The sequence below is a fragment of the Pyrus communis genome, chromosome 15 (assembly GCF_041283825.1).
Source record: "Pyrus communis isolate YQ-2024b chromosome 15, ASM4128382v1, whole genome shotgun sequence".
Taxonomy (NCBI): domain Eukaryota; kingdom Viridiplantae; phylum Streptophyta; class Magnoliopsida; order Rosales; family Rosaceae; genus Pyrus; species Pyrus communis.
In genome coordinates this window covers 19359168-19377022 of record NC_142579.1, presented here as the reverse complement: position 1 = coordinate 19377022, position 17855 = coordinate 19359168, and positions in this window count along the sequence as shown.

Here is a 17855-nt window from a genome sequence, read left to right as displayed (position 1 = left end):
AATTAGGGACAAGAAAGGTTGTGAAAACGTGGTGGCTGACCACTTGAGTAGATTGGTGCGTGAAGAAGAATCCCTCCCCATTTCTGAGACGTTTCCGGATGAACAACTTCTGTCCATTGAGGTAAGTACCCCTTGGTATGCCGATTTGGTCAATTTCTTGGTGACTAAGCAAGTTCCTAACACCCTAAGCAAGGTCCAACGTGATAAATTGATACATGATGCAAGATTTTATGTGTGGGATGATCCATATCTATGGAAATATTGCCCAGATCAGATTATTAGAAGATGTGTGCCAACTTCTGATTTTAACTCAATTCTAGCATTTTGTCATTCTTATGCATGTGGAGGCCATTTTGGTACCCAAAGGACAGCTCGTAAAGTGTTAGAATCTGGTTTTTATTGGCCTACATTGTTCAAAGATGCTAGAACGTTTTTCTTAACATGTGATAGATGTCAAAGAACAGGTTCTATTGGTGCAAAAGACCAAATGCCGCAAACACCCACCGTCAATGTTGAAATCTTTGATGTTTGGGGTATTGATTTCATGGGTCCTTTTCCTTCTTCATTTGGTTTCACTTATATTTTGCTTGCGGTTGATTATGTTTCTAAATGGGTAGAAGCAAAAGCTACCCGTACTAACGATTCTAGAGTGGTTTCAGATTTCATCAAGACTAACATTTTCTCTAGATTTGGGATGCTGCGGGTATTTATAAGTGATGGAGGTTCACATTTCTGCAATAGGACCATTGAGGCACTCTTCAAGAAGTACAATGTCAAGCATAAGGTTTCAACACCTTATCACCCACAAACAAGTGGCCAAGCCGAAGTATCAAATAGAGAGGTCAAGCAAATCTTGGAGAAGACCGTGGGGCCTAACCGGAAGGATTGGAGCATGCGTTTAGACGATGCACTATGGGCATATCGCACTGCCTACAAAACACCCCTAGGGATGTCTCCATTTCGGCTAGTTTATGGAAAACCTTGTCACTTACCCGTGGAGTTAGAGCATAAGGCACATTGGGCCATCAAAACGTTCAATTTGGACTTAGATGCTGCTGGAATGCATCGGAAGCTCCAATTGAATGAGCTTGAGGAACTAAGGAATGAAGCCTACGAGAATGCCCGCATTTACAAGGAAAAGACGAAGGCGTTTCATGACAAGATGATTAGGGGCAAAACCTTCACAATTGGGCAGAAAGTTTTACTTTTTAATTCTCGTTTACGTTTATTTCCCGGAAAGTTACGTTCTAAATGGATTGGACCTTTTGTTGTTACTAATGTTTTTCCACATGGTGCAGTTCAAGTCCAAAGCTTAAGGAATGGGGTGGAATTCAAGGTCAACGGACATAGATTGAAGCCATACTATGAGAATGTCGTGGGGCAGGTTGTGGAGGAGATTTCACTCCATGCCGTGGGCACCAATGGTGCCTGAACGTGTTCTTCGTCCAGCTGCAAGACGTTAAAGAAAGCGCTACTTGGGAGGCAACCCATGCCATTCAACAAAGGAAGACCTAGAAAGCACTCCAATTCCAGATTTGCGTTCCTAAACCCTTCTCTTTGTTGATTCCTTCTAATCTGCCTATTTAGTTGTTTTACTTGCTGTTTGTGTGTTTCTTTGTGTGATTCTATGCTTAAAACATTGAGGACAATGTTTGATTTAAGTGTGGGGGGGGTAACTAAGTGTTTTTCATGCAAATTCGTGGGATTTTATCACCCATTATTTCAAAACTTGTTCCTTGCTGTTTTTAAGTGTTTTTAAGCAGTTTTGGTGTGTTTTAGTATGTTTTGAAGTAAAAATCCGAAAATCAAAGAAAAATTTGAAAAATTTGTTTTAAAAAACCCAAAAAAGAGTTGTTTTTGTGTGTTTGTTTGTGTCTTAGGGTACCTTCCAACACAATGATGAGGATTTGGTTTTTAAATACATGGCTGTTAAAGAGAGTGATTAACATGGATGAAAGTTTGATTTACTCTATGTTTATGCTTGGTTGGAGAGTTAAAATCTGTGCATTCTTTGTTTTCTAAAATCGTTGCATGATCTCATTATTCTTTGCTTGGTTGCTACTTAGAAGGCGTTTCATCATTTAGTTCCAAACACTAGAAGTTATGCCCATTTCATTCAAAGCATGGTATTGATTAGCATAACACATATTCAAGATGAAGTTGTGTAGTGACCACCACTTTAGCCAAAAAGCCGTGTGCCCTACTCCATTATATGTTTAGGTGTTAACCCCATTGAGCCTTGTTTAGCCTTTTCTTTGTTAACCCACATTACCCTCACCTAGCCTAGATTAGGACTATCCATACCCTCGTTCTTAAAGTATAGTAAGCATGATTCAAATGGAATTCCTTTATGGCAGAAACCAAGTGTGGGGGAAGTAGAAAGAAAAGAAAAGAAAAGTTCGTAAAAAAAAAAAAAAAAAAAAAAGTATGAAAAGAGTTGAACAACATGAGAAAAAGATATCCAAGGTGTTGTTTGTTGAAGAAAGGGTCCAAAAAGTTGAATTCGGCCCCAAGAAGTTGTTTAAAGTCTTCCCCTTGTGTTTTTAAGTTAATTTCTGCAAACTAAGTGAATTCTAAGTCTTAATTTCATTACTTTGCTTACTAATGCTTGAAGTAACGTTTGTTTTCCCTATCCTTTCTTTGTTAACCAATACCCCAAGCCCCGTTGCAACCCTTAAACTTCTATCTTGAGTGTTATGTGTTTTAATTTGTTGAGTTTGAATTTGGTATGAGCATATGGTGTCACTGGTTCTCGCATCTAAGTAGTAGCATTCCATTCATGAGATCATATCTAAACATGCCTATTAACTCCGGAAATTGCGTTCTTTGTGATACATATATGTGAGCATTCGTTTTTGTATCTACATCAATTCTCTCACATATAACTAGTATAGGGTGTGTAGTTAGAAAATCTGAGTGAAAATAGAGTGCAAATCTATTAAGGATAGAAGGAATTCTCTAAGGCATGTTACTACATTCAAAACATTGTTTTAATTGGTTAATTGTGAACTAGTAAGTAGTGACTATGATTAAGCATGTGCTTAAGTGTTAAATTGACTCAAATCTGTGGGAATGATAATCTTTAACATGTTATGTGCATTGGAAATCCCTGAGGCAAACGTTGGAAGGTTTAGATTATGTTTGTTTGTTTTGTCTTGTTTTATTTCTTTGTTTTGCTCGAGGACTAACAAAAGCTAAGTGTGGGGGAATTTGATAGGAGCATTTTTATGCGACTTAATTGGCTTGTTCTCATGCATTTATGTTGTTTTTCCTTAGTTAGTTTAAGTGTTTAAAGTCATTTTCGTGCAATTTCAGGTTTTAGTGTCAAAGTATGCAAAAAGAAGCAATTTGGAGCATTCTAGAGCATTTTTGGGCCAAGATTGGATAGTGCAAGCATGGAGGCATGAGGATGGACGAATTTGAAGGCTTGAATTCAGTTAGGGAGCTGCAAGGGGGCCTAAAAAAACCTTATTTCTAGAAGGCTTTATCTATTCACACATGGTGCCTAATTTCTAGCTTGTCACTAGCCGTCCTAGCTTGTCTCCTAGCCGTCCTAGCTTGTCACTAGCCGTCCTACCTTGTCTCCTAGCCGTCCTACCTTGTCACTAGCCGTCCTACCTTGTCACTAGCCGTCCTACCTTGTCTACTAGCCGTCCTACCTTGTCTCCTAGCCCTCACTAGCCGTCCTACCTTGTCTCCTAGCCGTCCTATCTTGTCTCCTACCTTGTCCAAGCTACACACATATATCCTTTAAGTGTTTCATGTATAGAATTTCTGGTACAAAAAAACCTTTTGGTTTCAACTAAGTTCAAAACCTTTCCTAGCCCTATAAATAAGGCTTTGCAGCAAGGCACTTGGGGGGATCACTCATTCACCCAATTTTCGTCCATTCATCTAGCCACACCACTCTACACATCCTAAAATCCTAAAAACACAATTCCAGCCAAACACTACACCTTGCCGTGCCTATCCTCCATCCAATTCCATAATCCCTGATCCTAAAACACATCCCAACCATCCCATCCACCTTTGTGCCGTAGCAAGGAGAAAGAAGGAAAGACTCTTGGATGCTCAAGCTTCGTCGTTGGTGCATTCTAGGTGTAATTCGTTTTATGATTTCAATGTTTAATTTATTTTCCTTTCATTTTGCTATGAACATGAGTGGCTAAACCCCTATTGGTTAGGGGTGATTTCGAAGCCATAACTATGTGTGCAAGTTGATTTGATAAATTCCAATTATGAGTTCTTGAATCGTGAATGCAATTGGCTTAACTGTGCGAGTAATAACGTATTTGTGTTTGTTAATTAGGGGTCGACACTTAATTGGCTTGCATGAATATGATGCTAGAATATAAGTTTGTTTCACATAATTGTCACACACTTATATTCACAAGTAGTGAAGGTTGCTAGTCACAATCGCGTTAAGTTCAATTCCTAGCATAAGTGTCATGTTGTCATAGTCACAAGTGCTTTGTCAATGCTTATAGTTTTCATTGAACGTAATGATCTTTGAATGTATCTTTATTATGATGTCATGTAAGGAACTTTTGAAGAATGCTTTGGGTTGTCGTATGATGTCATCCAATTCAATAACACAAGGAAAACTTGAGAATTAACTAGTGATGTCACGGTTAATTTGGGGCATTGTCATTCATAATTCTATGAAGGAATAACTGGAAATCGAGTCATTTGCATACTTGTCATGTGTGGAGAAAGAACCCCTAACTAGTCCATCATCCATTAAAAACCCCAAAAAAAGGTTTCAAAATCAGTTTTACTTTGCAATCTGTTTTCTCAACTTTAATTTCGTCCAAATCAAATCCCCCTTTACTTTGAAGTCTCAATTTAGTTAGAAATTGTTTTGGTTCATGTTTTTAAGTGTTTTGAGTCAAGTTTTCAACCAATTTCGTCCAAATTAGTGTAGGTGCTCAAAACTGCCCAGAAAGTGGTTTTTAGGCAGTTTTGAGTCTTCTAGTTGCTGTTTTGAGTTTTTGTTTTGTTTTAGTGTTTTAACTTTGGTTTTTCATTCTTTGAGTCCAAATTAGTGTTTTTAACTTTGTTTTGGAGTTCTTAGGTCAGTTTTCAAGAGTTTAGCAATCCCTCCTAATCCCCGGTTTTGAACGATCCCTACTTACATACTTTGCTACAATTGTCAGAAGAGGGTTTAATTTGTGTGCTTAATATATTTCGCATCAAAGTCTCTCATCATTTTCTATTACGTACCATTTCTGCCTGAGTCGGGCAGAATTTTTTTTGGTGAATGGGGATATAATGCTCTTTGTTCTTCCCTTCATTCTAACATCATTGTGACTTGATTGGGGAGGCTTTACATCCACCCATTTTGGTATTTTGGCTTCTCTGTCCTCCACCTCTTTAAAGGCTTCATAATTTCTGAGTACCTCTGTTAAGCCATTTGGTTGAGAATCTCATCCCAACCTTTGGAAAACATTTTTGGACGTCTCTTTCTCAACAGCCTACATGATACTTTTGCGGGCTTCTTGTTCCTCTTTCTCTCTTCTTATTCTCAATTCTTGATCAATAATGGCTCCTAATGTTGGCACTTCTAACTCATATACGCCTTGGCACTTGCTACACAACACTAACCCTTTAACTATGGCTGCTTTAGGTTTCTTAGGCAGCTTGATAGTTCCTTCTGTTGGTCTATCAACTTGCCTTCTTTCTACTTTCACTTCCCAGGTGGCTTTTCCTTTCCCTTTTTTCAGCCCAAGTTAGGTTGACCATGTTTATTGGGGCTTCCGGGAAGGGATCCGTGTCAATCATCATATTGGCCTATGATTTTTCTAACAACAAATTTCCCTTTACTACTAAGTCTTATATCCAATCCCTGAACTGGACACAGTTAGTTATTGAGTGATTGAAAGTATAATCCAGCTTGTAATACTTCTTTCCCCTTAGTTCTTCTGGCTTAGGCATCTTTTTGGTGCTGTTAGGCACAATCACTCTTGGCCGCACCAACTCTTCATAGATCTCCAAGGCCTTGGTTAGATCAAAAGAATAACTCTAATATTTAGTTGGCTTCATAGAGACAAATCCACCATTATTCGTCACCACTTTTTGATCCTTGACTAGTAAAACTAAACCTTTCACTATTAAAGGTTTGAATGGGGTAGTCATATCTGCCGCACACATGTCCATCTCTTCTCTTCCATGGCCATCGTTCTGGCTCAGCTCTTTCAAACTCCACTTGGTGAATTACAGTTTTATTTTTGTAAAAATGAGGAGCCTTAGATGAGTGTTTTACTTATTATTCCTCAAGCAACAGCTTTTCGTACTTTGTGGCTGCAATTACCAACTCTTGTAACTTATTGAACTGTACATCATAAAACTTTTTCCTCAAAGGCAGCCTCAAAGCCTTTTGAGCAATGGATATGAGTTGGGCATGATTGATAGGGAATTGGCACCTTATTCTTGTTCTTCTGAACCTCATGACGAAGTCTTCTATAGACTCATGTTCGTATTGCTTCACCTCCACTAGGTTATTGATAGACATCTCGAGCTCTATCCTATAGAACTGCTCATGTAAAGCCATCTTCATTTGCCCCCAGTTAGCAATATAATTAAGAGGCAATAGAGAATACCATTGAGATGGTAGGCCAACCAACGAGTTCCCAAACAATCTTAACTTATAATTAGAATTGTCTTCAAATGCCACGCAATGATTGGAGAACTTAAAGATGTGATCTTTAGAGGATACACTGCCATCATCCCTACTAAAAGTGGGAAACGTAGGCATCTTGAAGTTGAGCGGAAAAGGATTCTGCTCATTAATATACTTCAGGTATGGCTTCTGGTAAGCGATCCTGAACAGCAGGCGAGCCTAAGGTTGAGCATTCTGGGCCACCATTCTTCTTAACTCAGCTAACTCATCTATGAGCTGCTGGTTAGCTGTATTGTTGTATGGGGTATGTGGGGCTCCCCATTTCGAGCTGCGAAGCCCTCCCTTACTGGCCAATGGTGAGGGCCTATAAGGAGGAGGCTTGTCTACCTTGGTAGGCTTGCCTTTTCCACTAGATTCTCCTATTAACTGGGCCATCCCATACTTCTTTCTTTCTTGCCCGCTCTGCCCCGCTACTACCTAGTGAAAATAATAAGGGGTCGAGCAACTTTGTTTCTAGGATTTCCTCTAGTACTGGCTGACTAGCTACATATCATTCCTTGTTTTTTTTCTTTATCTCTCTTTTCCTTAAGCACAGGAAATAGGGGGATAGCTGGTTCTTTTTCAGGGCTCTTTTCCCTCATTATTTCCATGGCATAACCATTCTTTAGAGTAGAGTACTCCAGATCTAATCTTCTTTGCAAACTTCCTGTTAAAGAACAGAGTCTGCTTACTTCTCCTCTAGTTTCCAGAGTGATACTTTTCAGCATTTGTACCATGGTGGCTTGCAAATCTTCATTGGTTACCTTCCCTCCTGACTTTTTGAATGAAGTCGGGCTTTGTAGAATAGCTGGTCCTTGCAGGGAAGGAAAATCCTCTAGATGATTTGTCATGCTTGATCTTGGTAGACACTAGGGTGGCCCCTATTCTATGTTCCACCTGAAGGTTTTCTCCTTCCTTCTTTTTCTTGGCATACAAGACTATAAGAATCCCACCAGGAGTGCCAAAACTATGTTCTGGAGAAGATTTCTCTGGAGAATGATCATCGGACCTCAACACAACTTCCCAAGGGATTGGTACTTTGGATGTATAGTTGGGCTCTTACTTGTTGATGTGCTACAAGAAGATGACAGAGTTAGTTCTGAAAGGTTCCTTTGTGGGGCCTTAGGTGTAGGCCTTGAGGCTCGCAATCAAAACTAACTGAGTGCTAGGCGTGCCACTACTATCTTAGTATAGCAGATGTAGAACAAGAGTAATTTTAGTCGATTACTTGAACCCCAAGTTACTCGGACTTCTTTTTATCAAAGGATTATCGTGGATGGGTTAAGTCCACATTAAGTTCTTTTTCTTGCCTTGTAAATAAGGACTTTTAGGTCATAGTCTTGTATGTTCGAATGAAGGGAGTCCAGAGCTTCTTAAGCCTTGTTTGGTCCTAGATTGCTTTTAATGAAGACATATCCATTAAAATAACCAGATCCAGATACAAATAAGACTCCTGAAGTAGGACAATAGGTGGGTATGACTTGAATTCATATTGGATAATGCATTAAGTGATAGATCTATTAACTTAGAAAACAAACAAAGAGCTTCGGGCAAGATTTCACCTTGTATGGTAAGCTTGAACTTCTTGCAATTACTTCTCTTTGAATTAACAGGGGTTTATATGCTAAAAAGGGATGGATGGTAAACAAGTTTACATAAGGGAATCGATACTATGCCACTAAGGGAGATAGCAGAGCTTTAAACTGGATAAGAGATAGCTTGTCGCTAAAAAGGACTGAATCTAGGTTGATTTCAGCTTTTGAATGCAAATCTGGCTTGAGAGCAGAGTTTGTATGTTTGTTTGTTTGAGTGACCTTGTCTCTGGGGCCTCTTCCTCCTTTTATAGGCAAATTAGCCCGACTGCTGTGACTTTACTCTTGCCCGAAAGCACTTGGAAGGTAGTGAGTCATCAACTTTTTACTTGGAATGCCACTGGAAAGTGTTCTTTGGCTGGTAGTAGGTTAGTTTCTTTCACTTGTCACTTCAATGGTAAGCACATAGCTTATATCTTAGCTGAGAAGGCTTCAATTTGCCTTTAGGCTCGGTGTTGGGCTTCGAGCAAGTCCCCTTTTAGTTTTCATCCTTGAGCTTTCCTTCATCTAACTCCAATATTCAAATATTAACCCAAACACACAAGTATCCTTGTCAATAATATTGTTCTCTAATAATATTGTTCTCTAAAGGCAATGCCTTTAAGAAGCAACTCGTAGGACTTTATACGTAGAACAAATTGCATTTTTATAATTATATATTAGAAAAATGGATAAGATTTCGGACCCCATTACAAGATTAAACTACTCGGAAAATATGTGAGAAATAGAGAGAAAAAAACAAAGAAAAAAAAACATTTTAGATAGCATTTGTCCCACAAGCAGTCAGCAGCAATTTGGTTCAAGGCCAAACCTTAGCAGACCATACTATACCCTCCATCTCAACCATGAGTATTGACGTTTAGCTCCTTCATGCCTATTGTGTAATGATGCATGCATGCATGCTACGTACTCATCAGAAATGTTTAGCCCCTTGATATATATAACACTAATTTTGATTTAGTGCAGTGGCTCGATATCTGAATACTTTGAGAGAAAACGCTACTTGAGAAATTTGTCAGGCTCACACCACCCACAATATTAGGTACCATCCACAATTTTAGGTCAACGTAGTTAAGTTACAATGTCAATACATGAATTTAGGAATGTACTGAGCAGGGACGGCCCGGAAAGGGATTCTTTCTAGATCCATTCCATCAAGTCCACCAAGGTCACAAATTCGGATCTTTGAAATTTCGATATAATGGCTACAAACAGGAGACCACAAAGTTATTATAACTTTAGCCGTTAGATCAAATTTCAAAAGCCTCGATTTGTGGCCTTGGTGGAAATGATCCAGAGATGATCCCTTTCCGGACTACCTTGCCCGGGGCGGGCCCCAAGATTATTTTTATCAACAGTAGAATCATTATTAAAATGAAACGTAATTGACAGAAACTATTTGTGGCGTGTTGCACGTTGCCTAGGTGCCTGGTTTCTATCCATTATATGGTGCTATTTTTCCCCTAACTACAATGACTTCTTGTTAATCAACAAATGCATCATGATATGCAAGTTTGATTCTCACCGATTTTCCTCTCGTCTAATAACTAATTATCTAAACACAATCACTGTACTAAAAGAACAACTAGATTATAAAATATCATGTACTTTTTCATATTAGCAAAAAAATATATATATTTATGAAAATGATGATAATGGATTAGATGAGTCGAGCTACACATAAGTCTTGGTCATTGGGTCTACCATAGTAGTCTTACTCTCTAAATCCGCATAAAACGGTAAAAGAGAACCAAGAATTCAGAATTTAGTCATTAACTACAAAGTAAACTACTTCATTCTCAATCAGAATGATTAGAAAAGGTTACCAAACCCAACCCCCCCCCCGCGGGGAGTCTTCCATGTCCGAAATTTTATTAAACAAAAAGAGCGATAAAAATAAAAGATAAGTGGGGGACAAAACCAAATACCCGCAAGGGAAAAAACAACATATTAGCAAAATAAAAATCATATGTTTTTAAAGACGCATGTGGTTTTTTTTTTTCGGTCTCATGTAGTTTTTGGTGACACTTGTAGTTTATAGTGCACAAACAAACATGTTTTTAGTTTATAGTGTCACTTGTCGAGCCAGTGACACTATATTTATCCTTTATCATAAAACGCAACACAAATACAAGAGGAGGAGAAACGACATTAAACGGTGGGGATGTTTCCTCATATAATCCTCTATTTTTTGTTTTTTTTTTTTTTTTTTAGACTAAGGATTGAAAATAATAAAGCGATAAATAGAAAAGGAAATTTGAGATTGTGAAGATCACTGCTTATAAAAGAAGTATATAGAAGAAACCTTAAACAATATATAATTAACATCAAATCATCCACTTGAACTGTAGCAAATAATTGAATGGAATGGTGATGACTGTGATCATCATCGCGTTCCTATCTTAGCTAGGGTTTTTCTTATCGAGAGATTTATTCAATGTGCGAAGTATATAATGGTACATCACGTGTCATTATACAAGCAATGAGATACTTGTGTTAAACAATATTACAACAGTTTGGGTCTTTTACGACTTGAAATATACGGCGTACAGTACTGGCATGTCTTAAATGATATTATTTACGACCTTCGTAAAGTTCATGTCATAATACTTGCACATAATCTAGCATTCACGGCATCACTTTTGTGCAAGTCGTTAAATAAAAATATTTACGGCTTAAACGTTATGTGTCGTATTTGACAATTTACACGACACACTTTCCTTTTCTTTTAAAGCATCGCGTTATATCGTAAAGTAAATTTTCTATATATTTGGGTCCCTACCTTTTATGGTACGAATGATACGTCATAAATAATGGCTTCTAGCTTCGTGCCTAAACTTTTCACTCCACAGCTAACATTTTTCTCAAACTTCTCCCTCTTCTATATATTTTTATTTCTTTTTAAAATCTTTCATATTTACAAAGAGATGTGTGTAGGCATCAGTAATTGCAACGTTCTTCTACAATCCCCCCAAAAAACTAAAAACATCGGCACTAAATGAAAATTCAAAACAATTGAAACTTGTTGTAAAATTAAAAAAAGAAAAAAAAAATGCTTAATAGGCTACTAACCCAATCCCACTCCCCTCAGGCTTTCACTTTATTCTTTTCTTAAAAAAATAAAAATAAAAAATAAATAAAAAATAAATAAAAAAATAAAAACAAAAACCCTAGAAATTCCCTCACTCCCTCTAACTTCTCACTCAGACAACGAAGTCCCTCTCCCTTTCCAGTAGGGGTGGGCACGGTGCGGTTTCGAGTGAAACCACAACCAAAACTTTTTGCGGTGTAGCTCGGTGCGGTTTTGAAGCCAAAACCGAAATGAAACTAAACCGTTCGGTTCGGTTCGATGCGGTTTCAAACGATTTCGGTAATGTTTTTGAGAAAAAAATGTACAATTTAAAATATACACCTATTTGTGGGTTTTTAATGCACCACCAGCACCCTGCAACTACAATATGCTTCTCTCACTCTCTCTCTCTCTCTCTCTTCCTTCCCTAAATATTGGTCCATGACATCCCCAATTTTCTTCTCGTTGCTTTCACTACACCCTGTGCCCTCAATTTCACCATCATCATTATCAATATATATATATATATATATATATATATATATATATATATATATATCCTCCTCAACAGTCAGTCCTCTTCAACTTCTTTATTTTCTTCATTTGCTAAATAATTCTATATATAGTTGATGCAGCATGCAGGACCAATATAGTGTTTTGTGTATATATAATTACCTTATTGAAATAGTTACTGTGATGTTGGCCCAGTTTCACTCAGAGAAGAAGACTGCTTACAGCTTACTGCAGCATCTGCATGTATGTAGGAACGTACGTTGTGGTTGGTCTCCTGAATTTGATTGTGCCGTGCCAATATTGCTATGAATGAGGGCAGGAACTTTCTGATGCACTGGGTTGACTTTGAGAAGCAAAGGGCTCTTGTTTTTTTGGAGAAGATGTTCTTCTTCCAAATAGAGGTAATGGACTCCCTTCTCTGCCAAAGCAATTTTCACTCTCATGACATAAGGACTTGTCTAGAATCCCACAAGTGGAGCAAAAACAGCAACAACAATGCAGCAAAACTGCAGCAAAAACATTCAATATATGGTGCAATTTCGGTTTCGATGCGGTTTTGAAAACCCAAAACCGAAACCAAACCTTTTTCTTTGATGCGGTTCGGTTTTGAAACCACAACCGTTTCAAAACCGCAAAACCAAACTGTTTGGTGTGATCCGATTCGATTCGTGTTTCGGTTTCGGTTTTCGGTTCCAAGTGCCCACCCCTACTTTCCAATCTCCCAACCGCCGTCCACATCCTCTCCAACCTCTCTTACCAACCATCGCTCTCTCCCAAGCTCTCTTCTCCAGTTTTCTCACTTCTCAGTCTCAAAGCAGAATTCGATCAAAAGTTCGAAACCCTACAAAAAATCAATCACGTCATCTTCTTCCTCTAGTCGCAATCGCCGTCACTCCAATCATAAATGGTAAGGCAATCTCTTGAATTTATTTGCATTTTATAAAATTAAGGTCTTGATTTTTAATTTTTACGTTCAAATTGGGATTAGGATTGGGGTTTTACTGGAAATTCTTGTTGATTTAGAAATTGGGGTTTAGGTTCACTTGTGCACAAGGTATTGATTTTTTCGTTTTGATGTAATGTAAATTAATTGGGTTTTGCTGCTGTCTCTGCGTAATGTGGCGCATGTGCGTAATGTGTACATGTGTATGTGCGTAATCTCAGTGTGTGTGTAGTGTGTGTGTGTAATATGTGTATGTGCGCAATGTGTGTATGTGTATGTGCGTAATCTCTGTGTGTGGCTTGCAATTTAATGATTTTATTTTTTTATTTTTTTGTGAATAATTTATGAATCTATTTGAACAATTTAAGCTTACTCGAAAGTCTGTTATATAAAACTCTTTAACAGATGTCAAAGTGTGCAGTTCAATACTAGTGTTGAAGTCATGGATAAACCTGAATTCTTAGTCTGAAGCGCCTTATTTTGGTATATAGATAAGCCTTTTTGGTATGCATTCTATACAATTCTTTCTTATTTAAGTTAGAGACCACTTTTGATGAGTTATTATACGACTACAAGACTAAAGAACTCCCTTGCTGCTCATGAAAATAAGTTCTTTTATAACTAATATGTCCACTTTTGACAAATTTGTTGGCTCAAGTGTAATCTGCTTCATGTAAGATTTTTTTTTTTTTTTTTTTTTTTTTTTTTTTTTTTTTTGGCATTTTGCTCTGTACTTGTGTCATACAATAGTAGATTGGCATTGTTAATTGCTGTTAATCATTGAAAAGTAAGATGAATTATTAAATATATTTTTTATTATTCTTAATCATTCTAATTAAGTTCCAATAGAACTTAGAATAAGCAAGAAGACGCCGGATAAGGACTGCATGTCTCATTGCAACTTTGTTAATTGACAATGCTGGGGGAGGCACTGAATTATGAATGATGCAACTTCTTTTATTGAATATAGTTGTTTTGGTGTGATATGCTCATGTGTTTCTATTTTATCATATTCCCCTACTAGTTACAAACTGTAGTCATTAATATAATATCAAGTTGTTGTGAGAATTTTCTTAGGTGTCATAATTTCTTTTGTATTCTTAAGGGTTACTAATCAATCCCATAGTTGAATTGCTTCTTAACTATTATTGTGTTGGCATCTAGAATAGCATTCGACAATTTCTGTCATAGAAGGCTTCCTTCAGGTAATTTATCTTTTGGCGAATTTATATTAAATTGTTGTTGGCATCTACAATAGTGATGCGGAATATATAAGCACACAAATTAAAACCCTCTTTTGACAATTGTAGTATATGAATAAGTAGGGATCGTTCTAGACCGAGGATTAGGAGGGATTGCTAAATCACTTGAAAACTGACTCAAAAACGTAAAACAAAGGTTAAAACGCTAAACTAGACTCAAAGAATGCAAAACTAGACAATAAAACACTAAAACAAACCAAAAGACTCAAAACAGCCGCAAAACACTCAAAACTACCTTAAAAACACAATCTGGGCAGTTTTGAGCACTTACACTATTTTGGACGAATTTGGGTAATAACTTGAATCAAAACACTTAGAAACACAAACTAAGACACTTTCTAACTAAATTGGACACTAAAGTAAAGGGGGATTTAGTTTTTGACGAAATTAAATAAAATGCACAAAATGTAATTAAAACATATTGTAAAGATGAATTTGATGAAAATATGGATGGAATGCTAGCTAGAAGGTTCTTCTCCACACATGTCACACTTGCATACAAGATGATTTTTAGTTGGTCTTTCGATGAATCATGAAACTCAACATTCCGGGTTAATTAGGTCCGCTTAAATTAACCTTCAAGTTTTCCTTAAGTTAATGAATTGGATGGGACAGCGCATACACAATTCAAAACATTCTCCAAAAGTCCTTTACGTGAAAAGCACAATAAGGATACAATCAAAGATCATTAAGCAACATGAAAGCTATAAGTGTTGACGAGACATTCGTTACTATGATGAGCATGAAACTAGTGCCAAGAATTCATTTAACGCGATTGTTTATAAGCAACCTCCACTACTTGTGAATATAAGTTTGTAACTATTAGGTGAAACTCACTTATATTCTAGCATCATATTCATGCATGAAAACTAAGCGTGCACTCTCAATAAACATACACAAATAAGTTATCAATCAAACAGTTAAACGAATTGAATCCACAACTCATGAAATTCCAACCAAAGGTAATCAATTCATATTGCAAGCATAAACATGGTTTTGAATCACCCCCTAGCTAACTAGGGATTTAGCCTCTCATGTTCACAGAAAGAGAAATAAAATTGAAATTAAACATAAAGAACAAAAGATTGATTACACCTAAAACGCCCAACGAATCCACTTTGAATTTCTGCACCTTTCAAGCTCCTCTTTCTCCTTTCTTCTTGCTGCGGCAGAGATGGCTTATGGTGAGTTTGGATGATTTTCTGGTTTAAGGATGGGTTTATGGGGATATGGTGGTGCGGCAAAGAGGTGGGAAGGTGTATGGAGGTTGGGAATGGTGGCTGGAAGGGTGGAGTAGCTGCGGCAAGGATGGGAAGTGGCTGGAATGGTGGGAGAAGGCTGCGGATGGAAGGGTTTTTGGGTGATGGTTGCTGCGGCAAAAGGGAGAGAATGTGGCTACGGCTTAGAGAGGGAATTAGGTTTATGGTGGCTCAATGAAAGAATGAATGAAAGAGTGATGCCCCATGGTGTCTAAAGGGTGCGGCTGATATGGTTTTTTGTGAATGAATGAAAAGTGTGAATGAATAGAATAGGGTGCGGCTAGGGTTTGAAATATGTATGGTTTCAGAAAATAAAACCCTAGCTAATTTTTATTAACTAAAATTAATTCAAAGGCTGCTAGAATTAGGAAAAAAATCAAAAATTAAAAGGGAATTGATTAATAGGTGCGGCTAGGGTTTAGGGTTAGGGTTTAGGTGCATAAAATGGGACAAAACTACCCCCCCCCTTGCACGGCAAGGGAAGGGAATTAGGGGAAAGGCACGGCAAAGAGGTTTAAGGGGGCTAGGGCCTTTGTTTTGTGTCCTAAAGTGCCTACAAGGCCTTCAAAGTGGCTAGAAAATACGGACGTTTAAGATTATGAAAGGTTACCAAAACGGGAAACCTAGGGTTAACTTTCCTACTTCAAGTAGGAAACCTTGTTTGAGTAGGAATCCTCGTTTGAGTAGGAATTCATCGTTGGAGTAGGAATTCATCGTTTCTTCAAGTCTTCAACTCATTCATTCCTCTTTTGCTCCAAAAGACTCCAATTTGCATCTTCTTGCACACTTTGGCTTTATAATCTGAAAATGCACAAAAGTGACTTTAAACACTAAAATAGCTAAGGAAACACAACATAAATGCACGAGAACAAGCTAATTAAGTCGCATGAATATGCTCCTATCAAATAGCTTTCACCATTTCCAGCACATATCACAGAAACTTTAGAATGAATAATCTAGAGCATCTGGTTTAGGCTTCCTAAACCCCAAAGCCTTTGGTTGGAATTGCATGGCTATTTTACCATCTAAGATGTAAATGAAATTCAATTCTTATATAAGTACATGCATGCTTTCTTGTTGACAAATTGATTAAGCTTTCTTGGATTATTGTAATACTATGGTGTTATTGCAACTCTTACTCATTTTCTAATTTTTTTTTTTTTACTGTTGTGTTAAACTGTCTTTTTGAATGTATCTTCATCACGATGTAGTGTGAACTGGTGCATGATTTGATTATCTCGGTACTAAGGATGCTTTTTGTCACTTGTTGATATTTCTTTGAGTTTGTTGGCTATGAGTATTATATCTAACCAAAGTTCTCTGCTTTTCTTGATTTTTTCTTTAATATGAGTGAAATGTCTGAGAGCTTTTCTTGTACTCCATGTCCAGAGATTGGAAACTGGAAAGTTAATTGTTAGTTTTGGGAATGTAAGTGTTTTTTTATGCTTGAAATCTGCTTCAAGGTTAGGGAAAGTTGATTTATTGTTTTTAATATGTTTCAAGGTGAGAGAAAGATGATTGAGGAATCATGGCAACAATAAGAATAGGATCTCTTGTTTTGGAGCCAAGCACTAGTAATTTCTTGTCATCTTTACTTGCTATTACTTTATAATTTGCTTGGTAGTGTTTTTTTGAAATCCATTTTTATTTATTATGTTTTGGTTGATCTTATTTCATTTTTATGACATATGTAGTCTTTATAAAGCTAATTCCAAATCTTAGTATCTTTGATTTAACACATATCTCAGGTTCTATCTGTCTCTCTCTGCCTCTCTCATGCAGTCTCCCTCTCGACTTTCACTCTCAGATTTGTATGACAATGATTAGGTTTTCTTTCAATATCACTTTTCTTACTTTAGATTAAATGTGTATATATTTCTACATATAGCAGCACAATAGATTTTCTTTTGCTCCATGTGCTTATGTCTATGCAGATTGAGATAGCAATTAGTGTCGTTCAAGCATTAGGAGCAGTATTTCATTTTCAAAGGACTTCGTTTGGAAGTGTTCAAGGAAAATTGAAGTATTTCAAGTGACAAATTTCTTTGTTATTAGAGGCCTATTTGGTATTTCATGTGTAGTTTGATATTGACCTTAGCTTTGATCAACTTGTAATACATTTTGACAATATGATTATTTATGAAATTATTGTATATAGCAAATGTGTAATTTTGTCGATTCTTACATATATACATATATATATATATATATATTAAAAATTAAATAAATGTAAATTACTGTATGCAAAATTAGCAGTAATTGTTGATGCTAGTCTTCGTTACGATGTACGACGTATGCCGTAATTGCTTTCATAGTATTACGACACTCAACAAACGTCGTATCAAATATAAATTACGGCACACAGGTAGGGCGTAATTGTTTTCGCAGTATTACAACACTCAACAAACGCCGTATCAAATATAAATTACGGCACACATGTATGCCGTAATTGTTTTCGCAGTATTACGACACTTCATTAACACCGTATTTAATACCAATTAAGGCGCGGAAGAAACGCCTTAAAGAGCATTTACTACGTGTTTTGCTTAAATTATTCA